The sequence below is a fragment of the Puma concolor genome, chromosome B3 (assembly GCF_028749965.1).
Source record: "Puma concolor isolate L17-30 chromosome B3, mPumCon1.1.hap2, whole genome shotgun sequence".
In the NCBI taxonomy this organism is placed as follows: domain Eukaryota; kingdom Metazoa; phylum Chordata; class Mammalia; order Carnivora; family Felidae; genus Puma; species Puma concolor.
In genome coordinates, this window is record NC_141672.1 from 101,964,379 (window position 1) to 101,982,464 (window position 18,086).

Genomic DNA, 18,086 nt, shown 5'->3' on the forward strand with positions numbered 1-18,086 from the left:
CAGAGCAGATCTTCTGCTCATTTTTAAATCAGCTTTTTTGTTTTTTTTGTTATTGCATTGTAGGAGTTCTTTACATAGTTTGGATATGAATCCCTTATCAGGTACATAGTTGGCAAATACATTTTTTCCATTCAGTATTACTATTTAATGCCTTTTATATTGTTACTTGAAATTATTGAGTTTTCCAGTGTCTATTTCATTCAGTATGTCAGCAACTGTTCACTTATTAAGTACCAGTTGTGTGACATTTCCATGTTTTCTCAGGCAACCTTCCCAACCTGGCGGGCTAGGTATATCCCGCTCTTCATTTCACACTTGGTCTCAAGCTCTCACAGCTGGTCAGGGGCATCCTGACGTTTCCCCTGGAATGGGCCAAAACCCGATGCTAGAAATCTAGTTTCCAATCCCAGTCTTACTACCATCAGCTGTGTGACCTGGGTACCTCACCCCCCTGCCTCGCTGGCAGGGGCAGACTTTTATTATTGTTAGTTTGTAAGCGGCACCTATCTGATCCCCCTCCACCAGTGTCTAGACATACTAGGTGCTCAATTAATGTTTGTTGAGTTGCTTGTGATGGAAAAAAGGTTACACTTTAAAGTTTCTGCTCAGTTGGGGTCGAAGGGCTGCAGGGAAGGGCAAAGCGAAAACTGGGCTCCAGGCCCCCAAGTTAGAGACAGGCCGGGGTGGGGGGCTGCGAAACCCGGAATTTGGGAAGCTGGAGGCTCGGAGAGAAAGACACCCGGCAGGGGTGGAGGGGAGGTGGGAGGACATTCCGATCCCGGGCAGGGTGAGGACAAAGCGTCGCAGGAGAGGGGTGTGAGGCGTGAGGTGCGGCGGGACGAGGTGCCGGCGCGGGACGGCTCGTGCGGCCAGCTGGACGAGGGTGCAGAAGGGCGGTGGGCGGCGCGAGGGGCCGAGGCGGGGCGGGCAGCGAGGGGCGAGCCCGCCCGCGGCCGCCCGGGCGGGTCTCGCCCCCGCGCGGCCCCCTGCCCCTCCTCCCCGGAGGGCGGGGCGGGCTCGCCCGGCCTCCTGGCGGCGCCGCGGCTCCTGCACTTGGGCCGGGCTCTGCTGGCTGCGGCGCGAGCGGGACCCGGGCGGCGGTGAGTGAGGCGGGAGCGGGCGCGGGCCCGGGGCAGAGGCGTCTCCGAGGCGGCGGGGCCGGAGCGGCTGGGGCTCCGCCAGGTGCTCGGGGGCGCGTCCGCCCTGCGGGCCGGGGGCCGTGCAGCGCCCGCCGCCAGGCGCGCGGGGGCCGGGGCTGGAAGGTGCGCTCGCGGCTCCAGCCCGCCGCGCGGCCGGCCGCCGTGCGGAACATATGGTGGGGACTCCTGGGGGGAGCGGCGTCGGGGCTGGGGCAGGGCCTCGGGGCCTCCCCGCAGAGGAAGAGGGATCGGCAGCCTTCGCACCCTGCCTCGACCCCCGGGTTCCTGTGACAGCTGCGAGTGAGCCAGGGCGCCACACGGAGCCCTTCAGCCCCAGTCCCACCCTGTTTGACTTAATTTCTCGGCGTGCTCGTTCAGACCGGCCCTTGCGAAGAAAGGGCTGCGGCCGTGGCTGGCCCTCCCCGTCCCGACAGGTCTTCCCTCAAAGCCCCCGCCTCTCTTAGAGCACAGAGCCTCGCTTTCCAAGGGACTTTTCCAAGTTGCATCACTGTTTGGCCCCTAGACAGGTGCTTGGCTATCAGGTTGGAGTTACACAGGATTTTTAAAAACTTTGTATACTTATTATACCCACGGAAGCACTGCCCTTCCAGCGCTGTTCACGATACTCTGTTCGAAACACGTTGGGAATTCTTTGGGGGCATTGGTTCCCAAACTTGGCTGCACGTCTAGAGAGTTGTTTTTTGTTTTTTGTTATTTAATAAAATACTGATGCCTGTGTCCCACCTCTAGAGATCCTGATTCAGTGGGTCGGGTCGGAGGGCAGCCTGGATGATGGAATTAAAAAGCGAGGTGATTGCAATGTACGGCCACACTGGAGGCTTGCCTCTTGTTGAACTACTAAAGAATGATCGGTACTCACAGAACTCCTCTCAGGAACGCTTGATTCTGCCTTCTGTAGGCCACCTCTCTACCTGGAGAGCCTGTTTTTTGGTGCTTTCCAACCTTGGACTTCAGAGGGTGACTTTTTCTGGAGTATGCTTTGTTTCTGCCTGTTTACAGTAAATATTGCCTGGGCACTTTCTGCCAAGGAGGTGGGAGTGTAGGAATTAAAGCCACAAAGTCCTTGCAGGATCAAGGTTATAATACAGTGTTGTCCTATTCAGCAAAAACAAAGTGATAGTGTGACTTGTCCTATTTGGAAAGGATTTCAGATTAAAAACAGGAAAAATACTTAAGGAATCCATTAACTTTCTGAGCCCCTCTGCTACAGGTGTAATGATTTTGCTTTCGTGTGAGGATTTGTCTTTCAGGAAAGCAAGCTAACAAGATCCTTAAGGTTTTGTGGTTGATTTTGTCAAGTTAATGTGTGTGCATTTGTGAGTTAAGCTTTTTCCTATTGTGTGATTAAGCCCAGCAGATATAACACAGTGTATATTTCTTGCTGATAGAATATCTGAGTTATGGGGTTGGTGCCTTAACCATAGCAATGCACATCTGGGGTGAGTTCTTAGCCACTTTTGGATGATCTTAAAAATGATAGGGGAATATGACTAAGGAAAAATTGAACATGGGTGTATATATATGTGTGTGTGTGTATATATATATACACATATATATACATACTAAATGTGATTATATATATTTTATTTAAAAAGTGTGTTTACAGTGTCCATGTTATTTTGACAGTCTCCTGTCATCATCCAAGTATGATGTCTGTATTAGATTCCTACCTGGATGTTGCTATCTGGCCACAAACCAGGGGATTTATTTTTTCTGAGGTCCTGACTGGCCCCCTTGAGTTTTTCTTATCAGTGATGTGACTTTTAAGAGAATGCTCTCTAGAGATGGAGACACATTTGCATTCATTTCTAGACCCTAACAAAAGTCGAAAAGAACATTGAATTTAAAAAATAGAAAGTTGTATGGTTTTGCAAGTTGGGTTTTCTTTTTCCCACCTTCCACTACCATACCCTGTTCCTATGCCGGTGTTCAATTGCTGGAAATGGGGCCGCTGTGGGAGCGGTCTTAATTGTCTTGGCTTGAGAATGGAGGTTATGTGGAGTGCATGGTCTCACAGGGTGGCCCCTGACCTGAATCCTCAACCTTTGGGGAACAAGACCATATGGAAAATGTTTTCCTACCGTTGATTTTTTTTTCTTATTCTTGGACCAGGCCAACAAAATGAAGGCTAGCTTATTTTGGTATTGTATGGATTGTAACCTTTCTAATCTTGTCACCATTTGGGGGGAAAATGTTTATTTGAGGATGCTAGTTGAACTCTTGGTGTCTGAAAAGTTGCACTTGAATAGCAATGCTTACACTGTGAATATAATAGTACATTCTGGCCAAATTAAAAAAAAAAAGAAAGGAAAAGTGCTGGTAACTGTGGATCTAAACAGATTTATTGAAACATTTCTTACTTTGGGATAACAGCTAAGCTCCAATTTTTTTTTTTTTTTTTTTTTTTGAGAGAGAGAGAGAGAGAGAGAGAGACAGAGTATGAGCAGGGGACAAAGAGAGAGACGGAAACACAGAATCTGAAGCAGGCTCCAGGCTCTGAGCTGTCAGCATGGAGCCCAAAGCTGGGCTGGAACTCATGAACCATGAGACTTGAGCCGAGTCGGTCGCTTAACCAACTGAACTACCCAGGCGCCCCTCTAAGCTCCGATATTCTAAAGTGATTGCGAGTGGAAAAAAACAAGAAAGCTAATAATGAGGGGCTTCTTCGTTTAGGGAAAGGGTATAAGGCCCTCAGCAGTGTGATCCTTGATTTGTGTTAAGAGTAGACTGCCCTATTGGTTTCCCCTTTTTTTCTGTCTTTAGGGACGGATAACCTGCTTGTAGTGTTGGGGAGTGGGGGTGGTTAAAGAAATGTAATGCTTTCTTCACTCCCTTTCTCCCTGAAACCTGTTTATGTAAGAGGTGCCGTCGACCTTTAAAAAAAACCAGCTGATTTTGTGGGGCACCTGGGTGGCTCAGTCAGTTAAGCGTCCGACTTCAACTCAGGTCATGGTCTCGCGGTTCATGGGTTCATACCCCACGTCAGGCTCTGTGCTGACCGCTGGGAGCCTGGAGCCTGCTTCAGATTCGGTGTCTCCCTCTCTCTGACCCTCCCCTGTTCATGCTCTGTCTCTCTCTGTCTCAAAAATAAATAAAACGTTAAAAAAAATTAAAGAAAAAACCAGCTGATTTTGAGCTTCTCCTTTCTTTTCCCCTCTGATCCTGGCACTAAAGGGCAGTGCAGTGGCTAAGAGGTTGGCATCAGCAGAGAAAACCAAAGTTCAAGGGAATTGAAAATTGGGTAATTTTCCCTGAATGACCAAGTGCTTATTTTATTCTGTCACATGACATTCCCGTTATCAAGAAACAAGTTATGGCATGACGACTTTGAAAATGGAAATGGGGGGGGAAAAAGGATGTGATGGGAATATCACCACGGTCGATGGCCTTTGGCGTAGGGGAAGCTTATTGAAGTTTGTAATCAAACACCCCGGTTCCAACCTGCCTTTACCTTCCTCTGTCAGGCAGTGTTGCCTGTCAGCCCCCCAACCAGTATCCCTGGGGGAGACGATGCTTCATCTTAAATTCACACCAAGTTTTGAAATGACACAATGTCATTTCATTTCTTTGTTCACTCATTTAACAAATACAGCCCCTCTTACTGGCAAAGCTCTGCATTCCTCATTGAGTTCTTGGTGAACAGGGTACGGCCCCTGACTTGATGGAGCTTACATCCGGTGGAGGTGAAAACTGGGTGCTGTGGTAAGTTGGGAGGTCTTCCGATCACAGGGAGCGCAAGGAACTGGGGCGGGGGGGGGGGGGGGTGCTGGCCAGGTAGCCCCTGGCTAGCCTCACCTGGGTAAATGCATTCTGGGTTCTTTGTCACAGCTTTGCTTGGGTTTAAATTAGAATTTATTAGGTTCTATATCAAGTTTTAAATGACTGGCTTCAGATACTTTTCCGACAGGGAGGGAAGGTCATGCTGAGAAAGTAGTGGGGAGTGAGGAAAGAGGAGGCCGGATTCTGCCAGATGCATTTGCTTAAAGGGGGTGCTTAACCAAGCAGTGTGAGGGTAGTACCTGCGGCTGGGAAGCGGGTAGAGAATGTGGCTGGGTGGTAACTGTGAATATAACAGGAGTCGCTGCGTCTCCCGTGGCACTGGGACGGGAGCCCCATGGTGCCAAGTTTAAGAGGCAGCTGTTGGACTTGTAGACCCAGAGGTTTGGTTCCTGTCTGCAGCTCTAGCCAGCAGGCGACATTCATTCTTCATCATTCTGTCACTTCAGCTCATGTTTCCTTGGACAGACTGAAAACTGGACTTCACACTGTGGTCCCTCAGGAAGGTGGTTTCCAAAGAGCTGACCCATTGGGCTAATAATGCCAGGGTTGTAAGAGGAGTGACTTTTGTTTCTGGACCACCTTCCAAGTGCCACCAGGTACTGTGCTCAACACTTGTCTGCCGTAGCTCTGAGTCTGTTCCTGCCTGAGAGGCAGGTGGCAGTGGCCTCACTTTACAGAGAGAAAACAGAGGCTGCTATGGGTACCTCTTAAGCAGAGCTGATTGAGAAATTGTGTTTTCAGTGCCCTATTTTTCTAACATCCAGTCTTCTCAGGTCTGGATTGATTTGTCATTTTCCTTTACTAGATGACGTGTAATGTTAGACTGAAGAGCCCTGTGGGCTTGTCATCCCAAGGGAAATTTTATGGCATTGTATGGGGTTTTTGTTTGTTTTGCTTTTTATTTTTTAATTTTTATTAATTTTTTTTAATGTTTATTTTTGCAGGAGAGAGCGAGACACAGTGTGAGTACGGGAGGGGCAGAGGGAAAGGGAGACACAGAATCTGAAGTGGGCTCCAGGCTCTTAGCTGTTAGCACAGAGCCCGATGCAGAGCTTGAACTCACAAATTGGGAGACCATGATCTGAGCTGAAGTCAGACGCTTAACCCACTGAGCTACTCAGGAGTCCTTTGTTTTTTTTTTTTTTTAATTTTTTTTTTTTAACGTTTATTTATTTTTGAGACAGAGAGAGACAGAGCATGAACAGGGGAGGGTCAGAGAGAGGGAGACACAGAATCCGAAACAGGCTCCAGGCTCCGAGCTGTCAGCACAGAGCCTGATGCGGGGCTCGAACTCACGGACTGCGAGATCGTGACCTGAGCCGAAGTCGGCCGCTCAACCAACTGAGCCACCCAGGCGCCCCTGTTTTGTTTTTTAATAGAGAGCATAGATTAGGCTGTTCACAAATGCTCTGAAAGGATCCCAAATCCTAGGTGAGAGAGACAGCTCTCCTTTCTTAAAGCTCTGCAAACTTCTGAGTTTCTGTAGATAATTGGTTGCTGGGTAAGAAATTAAAAACAAAATTTAGTGTTGAACATTCTGGAGCAAAATCTGTGCATGTTCAATTCTTATTTATGTGGTACTTTCGACAAAAACTAAACTTTGCTGGGTAGTAATTATCTCCAGCTCCTAAAATTACAGGTAGTAAGGGCTTCAAGGCCCTATGCGGCTATAATTAGTAAAGATGCATTTAAAACAGGGTTAGTGAGTGTGGGTTCGTTACTGCATTGGATTCTAGCTCAGCATTTCAACTGAGAAGGATCAGCTCCAGAGAACATTTGCAGAGGACTCAGTGGAGGGTCGTCATGGAGTTAGCGTGTTTGGGATTAGAGTGCACAGGGTGTTCGTCATGAGCATGGATAATTTCTGCCAGCCTGGCTGGCAGCCTGTTTATAGGGAGGAGCTTATTCCCTGCCACCCAATCACAGGCATTTCTGTTCACCTTAGGTAGAGTACACAGTGGTTCAGGTTGTTAATATGTAGTGGTTTTTTTTTTTTTTCCCTAAAGAACTACAAAGCCCCAGTATTAATAATCTTTCACTGTTGCTTATCTTGCCTTAATCTCAGGATTGAGGCAGGGTGGCCAAGATTTTCTAGTTTTGGCTGTAATAATTCTCTTGTTTTTTACCTCTGACTTTCCCTGGCTGTCTGTCCTTGTATTTTATGGTGTTTGAAACAGGCCTTCTGTTTTTCCTTGCAAATCTGTGTAGTCCATACAAAGGAGAGGACCTGCCTTGACCAGGATCCCTCTCTGGGACCCTGTGACATCAGTGTTTTTAGTCCTGTTTTTCCAGGTGAGGGACCTGGTGAGGTCTGGAGTCAAGTACCCCGTGGGAGTTTGGGGATTCCAGCTCAGAGTTTCAGACTCTAAACAGCTGACCTCTTTGGACTTCATTTGAAAGGAAAAATAAATGGCCCAGCTCTCAAAGCCGTGAAAAGTTCTAGTATATTCTATGAATCAATATATATCCTTGATCCCTTTTTTTAAAAAAAGATTTTTGCCTCTGAGATTTTTACCCTCCTTATTAAAAACAGTGACTTACTCAGAATTACACAGCAACAGCTGAAAAGTTGATTAGCCTCTCTCCTTGCCCTAATCTAGTATCAAAAACCTGGAAAGTTTACTAAGCATGTGATTACAGTGGAAGCTTTAGGAGCTGGAGAGGAACTGATAGAGAAAGAATGGAGTGAGAGATAAGAGAGTAATTTGCAAAGAGACTGCAGGGTGGATTTTACCAAATTGGAGATTTCTTTTACTTGTAATTTTCTGGTTTGGGGGTCTATCTCCTTTGTTCAGATGTAGGCAGATCAACTTAGCCTTGTCTATGTTGCCCTGGGCCACCTGTGAATTTTTTTTGGGGGGGGGGGGCGTGAGGTGGGGGTGGTGAGGGTATAGGGTGAGGAGGAGGAAGAGGGCAAATGGGGAGTGGGGAGGGATTAAAGCCACTGGTTCCCTGGTGTCTGGCCTGCTCAGGACATGACTGTCTCTCATTACAGGACTCGGTCCCTGCAGTGAGTCCAGATTCTTGGGTGAGAGGCAGCTGGGTGGTAGACAGAAGAGAGAGGGCAGGGCGGGCTTCAGATTTCTCCAGAGACCTGCCCTAGATGAGTTAATTCTCATGATTGCAGCAAATCATCCTAGAGTACTTACTGCCAGCCTTGTCTGAGAGGCTCTTAATATAACAACTCTAGGAAACAAGTGCTACCATAAACCCATTTTACAGGTGAGGGAAACGAGGCCATGAGAAACTGGGTAAGTTGTCAAAGTTGTGCACCTACCAGATAGTAGGATCCAGGGTTCAAACTAGTGTGGCCCTTTGCTGTGCTATTAATGACTGAGATGGCCTCTTCAGACCCAGACATCTGATTTCCGCACTGGCTCTTCATTTCTTTGACCAAAAAAGGCTTGCTTGCAGAGGCCTTTATCTCACACCATTGGAGCTCTTTGCGTACCTGCTCAACTCCCACAAACCTGTGAACAACCCTGTAAAGAGGAGGGGGGCTCTCCACTGGCTTTGTATCCTTGGATCTAGTAGCAGGTGGGTGCTTGGTGAAGTTTCACGGAAGGAAGGATGGAAGTCAGTTGGCCTTTCATAACTTGATGTCCCTGTGTTTCTTCTATCTGTAGCAGATGCAGCGGTTTCTAAACAGAAAAGAAACATGAGTGAGCGTGGGGCAGTGTTTCATAAAAGTAACCAGAATTTCTGAAAACACATTTAAAAAATGTATTTCAAGTTCCCATGGCCAGGATCTTATGTTTATGCTTCAAGCATTTATTATTTGCAGGGCTTGCCTCTTCCTAACCCTAACCCTTGCGGGTTATTTTGTGAGTAAAGAGGTCCTTGAGACTCTCAGACATTGTTGGGACCGCTCTTCTCAGCAGAGGCAGCAGAGACTGTTTGGGGTCGAGCACCAAATAACAGGAGGGTTCAGGCCTACCATCCCTTTTCCTAGGGCAAGACGCAGGCTCACATTTAAATACACATAGCAAGTAGCTCTGTGCCTTGTATCCTCCTCGTTCTGTCTCCACACCACGGGGTGAGAGTATTGGGGTTTCTCCTACTTGGGTTGGGAGCCACGGCTGCCCTTCGCTAGGAGTGTGGAGTTCTGGCAGCTTCCTTTTGGATTTTGGATTTGTTTCCTTGCCTATAAAATGGGGTCGTTACAAGTGCCTGCCTCGTAGAGTTGTTAGGGCCACATCTCTTTGACACTAGAATTTTTTTTAACGTTTATTTTTGAGAGAGAGCACAGGCAAGCACGAGCGGGGGAGGGGCAAGGAGAGAGAGGGAGACACAGAATCTGATGCAGGCTCCAGGCTCTGAGCTGTCAGCACAGAGCCTGATATGGGGCTGGAACCCACGAACTGTGAGATCATGACCTGACAGGGTGAAGTTAGACACTTAACCACTTAACCTACTGAGCCACCCTATAGAGTGGTTCTCAAATAGGGCCCCGCAGGGGATGTTTGGCAATCTCTGGGGACTTTCTGGGTTGTCATGACTGGGGGGTGGCGGTGGCTACGGGCTTCTAGTGGACAGAGTCCAGGGATGCTACTAAATACTCCAAAGCACACAGGACAGCCCCCACGACAAAGAATTACCTGGCCCGAAATGTCAGTCATGCCAAGCTAAGAACCTGGCAAGTTGGGACCTCTAACAGCGGTGGCTGTTTTTAAAAACATTCTTATCAAAGGGATAAAGGGACACAGGACCAGTGACAAAGAGCCCTCCTTTCTTAAGTAGGGAGGAAGGAATGGAAATTAACCTTTTACTGATGTTTCTCTGTTATCCCACAGGTGCCCCTGAAGTGTGAGAAATAGCTACTTTCCTCTCTGCTAAGGGGTTCCCAACTTCATTTGTAATTGCTTGCATCTATTTACATATAAATAATACATATACATTTACATACAAATAACTAATATGCTAAAACCCTTAACCTCTCTGGGTAGTTAAACCCCGGGCCCTGAAGGCAGACAGCAGAGTGGGGCCCTGGCGTAGAAGCCGGGCTCCTGCTACCTGTGTGTGGCCTAAGGTCAGCTACAGACCTGGGGAGGCTTGCTTTTCTTTTCCGTAAAAGAGGGCAGGTGACCCTCTTATCTTATGTTGCTCCAGGACTAACGAAAATAACCGTGCACGTGTAGAAACAGCCCCACGTGCGTGAAGGTGTTATGGCTCCTCAGGCAGACCTTCCGGTCGCGTTTTTCAGAGAACTCTGCTCCTAAGTGGCCACTCAGTATGTGGCACCACAAAGGATTAGGGCTCAGTAGCCAAAGAATGCTGTGCTGCTGGCCAGGTGGTAAACTAGGCCCAGAAAACATTCCTGCGGCATAGCTTGTGATTCGTGGTTGTGAGCGTGTGTGTGTGGGTGTGAACTACTTGGTCGCCCCACCTGTGGCTTCACCCTTTGGCTTTTCCCTTCTTTGTTCTGTGACCCTCGGTAAGCTCCTTGACCTGCTCGCGCCTGGTTTCCTCGCCTGTGAAATGAGGCTGCAGGTACCACCACCACCCACCTGAGGGTAGGCGTAGGGGAAGTGACTTGGCCTTGAGTGTGCCGTGTGCATGGGAAGCTTAGCCCAGTAGATGCGGTCTTAATAAAATAATACTATGTATCATTTTGGCCTGCCGCATGTGTCATTTTTCTCAGGTGAGGAAGGGATTGCCCCTGGGTTAGGAGCTGAAGAAGGTTTTCTCTGGAGTTCCTGGTATCTTGTAACTTTTCATTGTAGTGAAATACACGCATTAGCTCAGCCATTTTTACCAGTGTAACTTGAAGCAATTTAAATTTTAAGTGGCATCAAGTACCTTTCTAGCGTTGAGCAACCATGTCCACTAACTCCAGAACTTTTTCATCCGCCCTGGGGGAAGCCGTGTCCCATAGAGCAGTCACTTCACATGGTCCCTGCGACCCCCTCCCTCCCTCCCTCCCTCCCAGGCCCTACGACCCTGGTTTCCGATCTGTGTCTGTGGAGTTGCCTGTCCTGGACATTTTGTTTAAATGGAGTGCTACCGTTTGTGGCCTTCGTGGCTGACTTCTCGGACTTAACATTGTGCTTTCCAGGCGTATCCATGCGTCGCAGCAATGACCACCGCTTCATGCCTCTTGACCTGGTCTTTTTGGAGAGCAGCAGCCTCAGTTTCATTGGCCTGTTCTCTTCACAAGTCATGTCCTGTTGGCAAGCTTTGAGATGTTTTTCTTCATTTATTTTGGCCCATTTTGGCCAGCCTTATTTTGTCCACTTTTCCAGTGATTCTAATGGCCCTTGAAATGAATATTGGAATGAAGGGCCCAGCCGGGTCCTCAGTTCTGCTGGGGAGTAAGGTCTTAACGGGGATTTTGTTTCTGTTGAACAATTAGCAGCAGGAGTGTGCACCCGGGCCTTGAGTTGAGCTTCATTTCCCTGGGACAGGGTGGCAGGTTTTAAAAACAAGTGTCTGGAAAACACCTACCAGGCCCTTTTTATTCCTCTGTTTAAAAGCTTTCCACAATGAGAAGTGGCCCTCAATTAAGTTGGTTAATAAAAACCTCCCTCTGTTTTAAAGCATTCTTGGGAAGTGTTTACATTGAACAGCACTGTGGGTTTCTAAATGAGAAGCTGTGGAGTGAGTGATCCTTAACCTGTGACTTTAATAATATCCTTTGCTTTAGATTTCCAGGTGGAGGCCTGGGCCAGATTTGTAGCTTGTCATTGATCCAGACAATCTTGACTCTATCCTGTCCCTCCCTCCCCCTTCAGCCAAACCGGTAGAAGATTGGACAGACCTGAAGCAGCTCGGATATGTAAACCAGCTCACCAGAGAGGACTGGGCTGAAAGGGGGTGGTGTATTCCCTTGTTCTGACCTTAGTAATAGGGTGGGGGGCTTCAGCAAGAAGAGATTAAAGCGTTGAGGAGAGCAGCTCAGAGTTTCTGAGGTCCTGGGTCCTTCGGGAGAGGCCTGAGCTTTCCACTGGGATTTGGAGCTTGCTTGGGCTAAGGAGGCCACAGGTGCTCTGTAAATAGATGTTGAATGAATAAGTGAAAATTGGTAGAACCGAGGAGTTCATTAAAAAATAAGTCGAGTTTTTTCTGTCTTTTAAAAGATAACTTCTGGGGCGCCTGGGTGGCGCAGTCGGTTAAGCGTCCGACTTCAGCCAGGTCCCGATCTCGCGGTCCGTGAGTTCGAGCCCCGCGTCGGGCTCTGGGCTGATGGCTCAGAGCCTGGAGCCTGTTTCCGATTCTGTGTCTCCCTCTCTCTCTGCCCCTCCCCCGTTCATGCTCTGTCTCTCTCTGTCCCAAAAATAAATAAACGTTGAAAAAAAAAAAAAAAAAATTTAAAAGATAACTTCTCATTTCTGTCTTTTAATTAAATAGTACATTTGTAGAAGAAAGTAGATTGCACCATCAGTAAATGTACAAATAGGATCACTTAGATGCATAAATGTTGGCTTTCATCCCTCCTGTGATTTAATCCAGGACAATAAATGAATGAAATGAATAGAAGCTTTGTTAACAGAGACCCCTCGACCCCAATAGGATTAGGAACCTTGGGGTTTTGCTAGGCTAAAAAGGTACTTGTAGGAATGAGTTGCCTTTGTACTTTCTGAGCTCAGCTCCCTGTGGAGTAGGATGATGCCACGTGTATAGAGCTGCTTTATGTGTGTTTGGTTAATGAAGTAAGATCTCTTTAAGCACAAATCATTGTTTTTGGTGTTAACAGTGGTTATGTGAGTTTTTGCTGCATAATAGTGCTGGGTGACAACCCCGGATCTCAAGGTGTCACAACCACAAACATGTATTTTCCCACTTGCTCCTCTTGATCAGGTGTGGTTAGGTCGACCTAGGCTGGCCTTGACTGGGTCAGGCTTTCATCTGGCTTCAGGTCTGTTCCACATGTGCTTACTCTGGGGCCAGGGCTGAAGGGGGAGCAGTTACCTTGTACAGGTTCATCACATGGCAGCTCACTCCAGCAGAAGATGTCGAGTGGAAACGTGTGATGGCTCTTAAGACTTTGGCTCCTAACTGCCAAATGTTCTACCAACATTCCATTAGCCAACACACGGCCAAACCCAACATCAGTCTGGTGGGGAGGCATGCTTGATCTGTTCTAGGGGGAGGTACTGCAAAGTCACATGGCAAGGATGGTGGACATATCACCCCATTACAGGGGAGTGAGGCACTGGAGGATCTGGAAGAACAGCCTCTTGGGAACTTGTGGAACCTAGGCCAGCTGGGTGAAGAATCATAGTTTGTCCAGGTACCAGCCGATGGCTTGGTAATTATCATAAATTAGCCTGACATGCACTGACTCTTGCCTAACCAAACATCACTTCATGTTCATTCACAGTGATGGTGGTCCTGGGGGTTCTGCTTATCTGTGGGAGGGGCAGAAGTGATGAGCTGGGTTTCTCTTTGGTCAGTAGTTGTGATCTGACAGGTGCCCACTGTGATGGCAGGAGAGTGACAGGTAGAGCAAAGAGGACAAAGGACCAAAGTATCCAGGGAGACTGGGGGTTTGACTTACCCTTTGCAAGGTCCCTCCTCAGCATTGGTCTTTGGGAGTGAGCCTAAATCCCACCTTTAATAGTCACTGACACTCTTTAGCATCAGGGCCTTCATGCATGCTGCCCCATGTTTATTTTTTTTAGTGTTTATTTGGAGAGAGCGAGAGAGCACATGCGTGCAAATGGGGGTGGGGCACAGAGATTTAGGGGAGAGAATCTTTTTTTTTTTTTTTTTTTTTTTTACAGGCTCCAGGCTCTGAGCTGTCAGCAGAGAGCCCGATTTGGGGCTCGAACTCATGAACCGTGAGATCATGACCTGAGCCAAAGTCGGACACTTAACCGACTGAGCCACCTAGGCGCCCCGGGGGGAGAGAATCTTAACCAGGCTGCACACTCAGGGCGGAGCCCGATGTGAGGCTCGATCTCACAGCTACGAGGTCACAACCTGAGCCAGTATCAAGAATCAGAAGCTTAACTGACTAAGCTACCCAGGCGCCCCATGGTCCCTATTCTTATAAGGACCCTGGGCCTTAGTTTCCAGAGTCCTCCTTTTGTATGTGAAGAAACAGGCCTCAGGAAGGTTGGGTGACTTCTCTTCAAGTGGATCCAAACTAGGTCATCCAGTTCCCACTCTAGGGTTTGTCCTTCCACACACCGATGACTATCTTGGCCCAGAAAGAGAATGGTGACTGGCTTTAAGGCATTACAGCATATCCTGTATACCGTATGTGACAGTGTCTCCTTTCTGAAGGAGTCAGGTGAGCCTTGTGCCAAAGTGCAGTGCCTTGGGAGGCGCAGAATGAAATGCTGGTTAAGAGTAGTCAGCCCTTGTGTTACTTGTTGGCAGTGTGTCTTTTTTCATGAAGAGCTGTCAGGCTCTCCGAGGGAAAAAAGTCTCTGGCCATTAAGTGCAAATGCACTGAGAACAGATGGGGGCTAAAACCCTGTGAAGCCAAGGGCGTGAGGAGACAAAGCACTCATACATGCCATGGGTGGGGTTATAAATCCAGTGGACTTCTTTTTGGAGAGCACTTTGGCAATGGGGATTCTTTCACCAGCTAGTAAATAAAACCCAAAGAAAAGTGGTTGAAATAATAAAGCTATGTATTATCTCATGTAAACCAGAAGTTCAAAGCTAGGACATTTTGGGCATGAATTAGTAGAAGACCCAGATGCATTGTCTCTTTTCTCTGTGCCAGCTTCAGTATTTGGCATTTGTCCTCAAGCTTGTCTCCCCATGGCCCTCATGTGGCTGCTGCTGCTGCTCCAGCCTGTATCCTTATATACAGTGATGTTCAGAGGCAGGAAAAGAGCAAAGCAGAGAATGCCTCTGCCAGAAGCCCCCTGCAGAACTTCCATAGCCCCTTTGGCCAAACTGGGTCAGATGCCCACACCTGAACCAATGACTTGCATGGGAGAGGTGGCTCCCATGTTTTGCTTAGACCAGTCTCTGGGTTAGAGGCCCAGCCTTCCCTGAAGCACATGGGTACTGGGAGGAGAGGGGACAAAACTGGAGCTTTGCTGGCCAGGAGGAAAGCGGCAGTTGTAGGTAACCTCTGGTGTTGGCCACAGCATTCTCTTTCAAAATTAAGAATGTATATATTCTAACTCAGTCCTTCCAGGGTTAAGAATGTATCTTATACCTGCCTAAGTGTTCTGGCAAGCATACAAAGGTATTCATTGCAGTATTATAATAACAAAACAGTGGAAATAACCTAAATATCTTCCAGTCATTGGGCAGATCTGTAAATACTGATAAGGAAAAATTCACAAAATATACCATGAAGTTTTTTTTTTTTTTCCCCAAGCAAGGTACAAATTAGTATGTATCCTCAGATCCCATGTTTGTTTTTAAAAAGTCTTAATTCTTGGTTGGCAAAGATAAATTTCTGTAAACAGTCCCAAGAAACATGGTTATTTATTGGTTATGGGATCGGTATGGCTGGGAAGGGATGTTTCTTTGCCATTTCAACAGTCTTTCTTGACTATTTGAATTTTATAAAAAATCACTGTATGTATTACCTTTAAAATAGAAAAGAAAATGGTAGGTGTTTTCTTAGTGTGTACAGGAGCTTAAAGAGAGGAAACCAGGGTTCTAACATGGGCGTTATGAGGAATGGGAGGGCCACTTGACTGTGTGTAATTGGCCTGAAGGGAAGTTGAGAAGGAAAAAAGTCCAGGAGTGAAACAGTCATTTTTTAAAAATCTTCCTTGGTATACTGCACATTGTCTTACACATAGTAGATTCAAATGCACATCTGAAGAATGAATGAATATTTAGATCAAGACCCAGAGCAACTTTATGAGGTGCCAGAACCCAACTTAGCTCAAGTCAGCAAGAAAGTCAATTCTGCTGGAAATTTATTTTGCAAATAAAATATGGCTGCTGTTTCCTCTATTTCCTTGAGCTTCCAGAATCTAATTCATTGCTAAAAATCAGAGTATGCAACTTTCTGTTCATCATCCATCTTAAACTGAAACCTGCTGTGCCAAGTTCTGAATAATAAAGCTGAATAAGATTTTTACAACTAAGGGCAAAGAGGGGAACCACCAGCGTGTGTTAACTGTGTTGATAGTTGTGGCTTCAATGGAGAGATACCTAGATGGCCTAGATTGAGCAATTATTTTTTTAAAGCAAATTAAGGCCCTTTGGTACCCCACACTAACAAATCAAAAAATTAATTATGTCATTCTGATAATAGGAAGAAACTAGATAACAGTAGTGAAATAGAGTTTTTTATTTGGCCAGTATTGGTAGAAAAGTGTGAATATGCTTATCAGTGAAATGAAACAATGATATGTAATAGTATTTTCAACTAGGATTCTCTTCCATGTGGAAAAGCAAAGGCATACGATCATTAAAAAGTCTTTATATTAGGGTGGGGCGGAGGGGCAGTAAGGTGACACCATTACTTTGTGCTGATATTCTTCATAATTCCTTTGCTAGAGGGCGCTTTCTGAATTTGATTCTTGTAAATCAAAGAAAGAATGTTGTAACTGACATTTCCATTAAGTTGCTTTTAACTTTTATACCCTTGGGTTTTAGCATTTAGTTCTCTGTAATGGCCACCGGATGCCCACTTTATTCAGACAATAAAGATACCCATTGAGCTGTGGTAAGATCATTTCCTTTGGAACAAAATGAAAAGCTTTCTGCACTCACAATTGGAGGAAAATGTAAAATTTTAGTAGGCCTCTTCTGCTGAGATTGAAAAGAGTCCATGTTTGAACACCATAAACTTTGTGGTTCAAATGTGCTGTGGAAATTTCCAGGCTGCCTTTGAAATAAAAGAAGCAAATATACCTTTTCAGAGTGTTTTTGTAATGGGTCCTTAGAAATACTTGGAAGAAGAGTAGTATTTCACATCTTTGTTGGGATCGTTTTGGGATCAAAAGATCCTAAGATCGCTGGTACATTATGTTCTAGAGTGGACCTGATTTAAATTACTTATGAGAGAGAGAGAGGAAGGAAGGGAGGAAGGAGAATGAGGAGGTAGAGGGGAGGGAAGGAGGGTATAGGAGGAAAGAAGGGAGGAAGGAGGTAAGGAGAAAAAGTTTGTGTGCATGTATATATACCTGTAAACCTAAATGTTTATGCTCACCTCACATAATTTTTGTATACATCTTCCTCCGGTTTTCAGACAGTCTAATATCTGTGAATTCTGTGATTAAATTTGATTATTTTATTATTTTTGAGTAATCTCTACACCCAATGTGGGGCTTGAACTTGTGACCCTGAGATCGAGAATCACACGCGGTAACCTACTGAGCCAGGCAGGCCACCCCTAAATTTGATAATTTTATTTTTGAAATTTATTTTTATTTTTTTATTTACTTATTTTGTAATTTTTTTTTTAAGTTTTATTTATTTATTTTGTGAGAGAGAGAATGAGCACAAGGATGAGCATTGGGAGGGACAGAGAGAGAATCCCAAGCAGACTCTGCCCTATGAGCACAGGGCCTGATGCAGGTCTTGAAGTCGGGAACCGTGAGATCATGACTTGGCCTGAGCTGAAATGAAGACTTGGATGCTCAGCCGACTGAGCCACCCAGGTGCCCCTAAATTTGATAATTTCAGGTGAAATCTGCATCTACATCAGGAAATATAAAAAAATAATGATAGTGATAGCGCTTGGCACTGTTTTAAGCACATAATGCCTATGAATTCATTTAGTCCTTAGAGTAACCCTATTATTATCCCATTTTTACAGTTGAGGAAACAGGCAGAGAGACATGGAGTAACTCATGCAAGGTGATGCAGTTAGTAAATAGTGGGGCTATGTTCAAAACTGGATCATCTGTCTTGACTTCGTTGAAAGCAAATTAAAAATTAATTGAAGCAAAAACCATGAGATTTGAGTCATTCCTAAATCTACCAGTTCATCTTGTAAATCAGAGGCTTTTCTATTAGTGTTTACAGTGTTTCATTTAACTGAAATAATTTAATCTGAGCCCCTTGTTTCACAATCCACGTTTTAAGTTCCTTTCCACAGTAAGCATATACTTTATAAATTATTTCAGTTGTAAATCTGACATACATTGAAGGACAGTAAATTTAGCTAATCAACATGAGAAACTTTAGAGAGCTACTTGTCTCCTCTTTTCTTAGGGAAGAAAGATGAGCTCTTTCAGTTCCCAAAGGAGTCCTCAATTTAAAATGAATGATTCC

At 46.0% G+C, this 18,086-nt stretch overlaps 1 protein-coding gene and 1 long non-coding RNA gene across 5 annotated transcripts in view; one reads left to right on the forward strand and one right to left on the reverse strand.

The window, feature by feature from the left end:
- The first annotated feature begins 948 nt into the window (after positions 1-948).
- The window catches only part of CGNL1 (cingulin like 1), a 157,630-nt gene continuing 140,492 nt past the window's right edge, over positions 949-18,086 (forward strand). For all 4 annotated transcript variants that reach the window (XM_086710782.1, XM_086710783.1, XM_086710785.1 and 1 more), the window contains exon 1: positions 949-1,100. The gene's annotated coding sequence lies outside the window, so the exon portion shown is untranslated. The remainder of the gene's footprint in view (positions 1,101-18,086) is intronic.
- Positions 8,301-13,278, reverse strand: LOC147580241 (uncharacterized). Its single transcript, XR_015252672.1, has 3 exons — positions 12,849-13,278; positions 11,777-11,926; positions 8,301-8,581 (listed from the first exon to the last, which is right to left on the reverse strand). It is a non-coding gene; the product is annotated as an uncharacterized LOC147580241 (long non-coding RNA).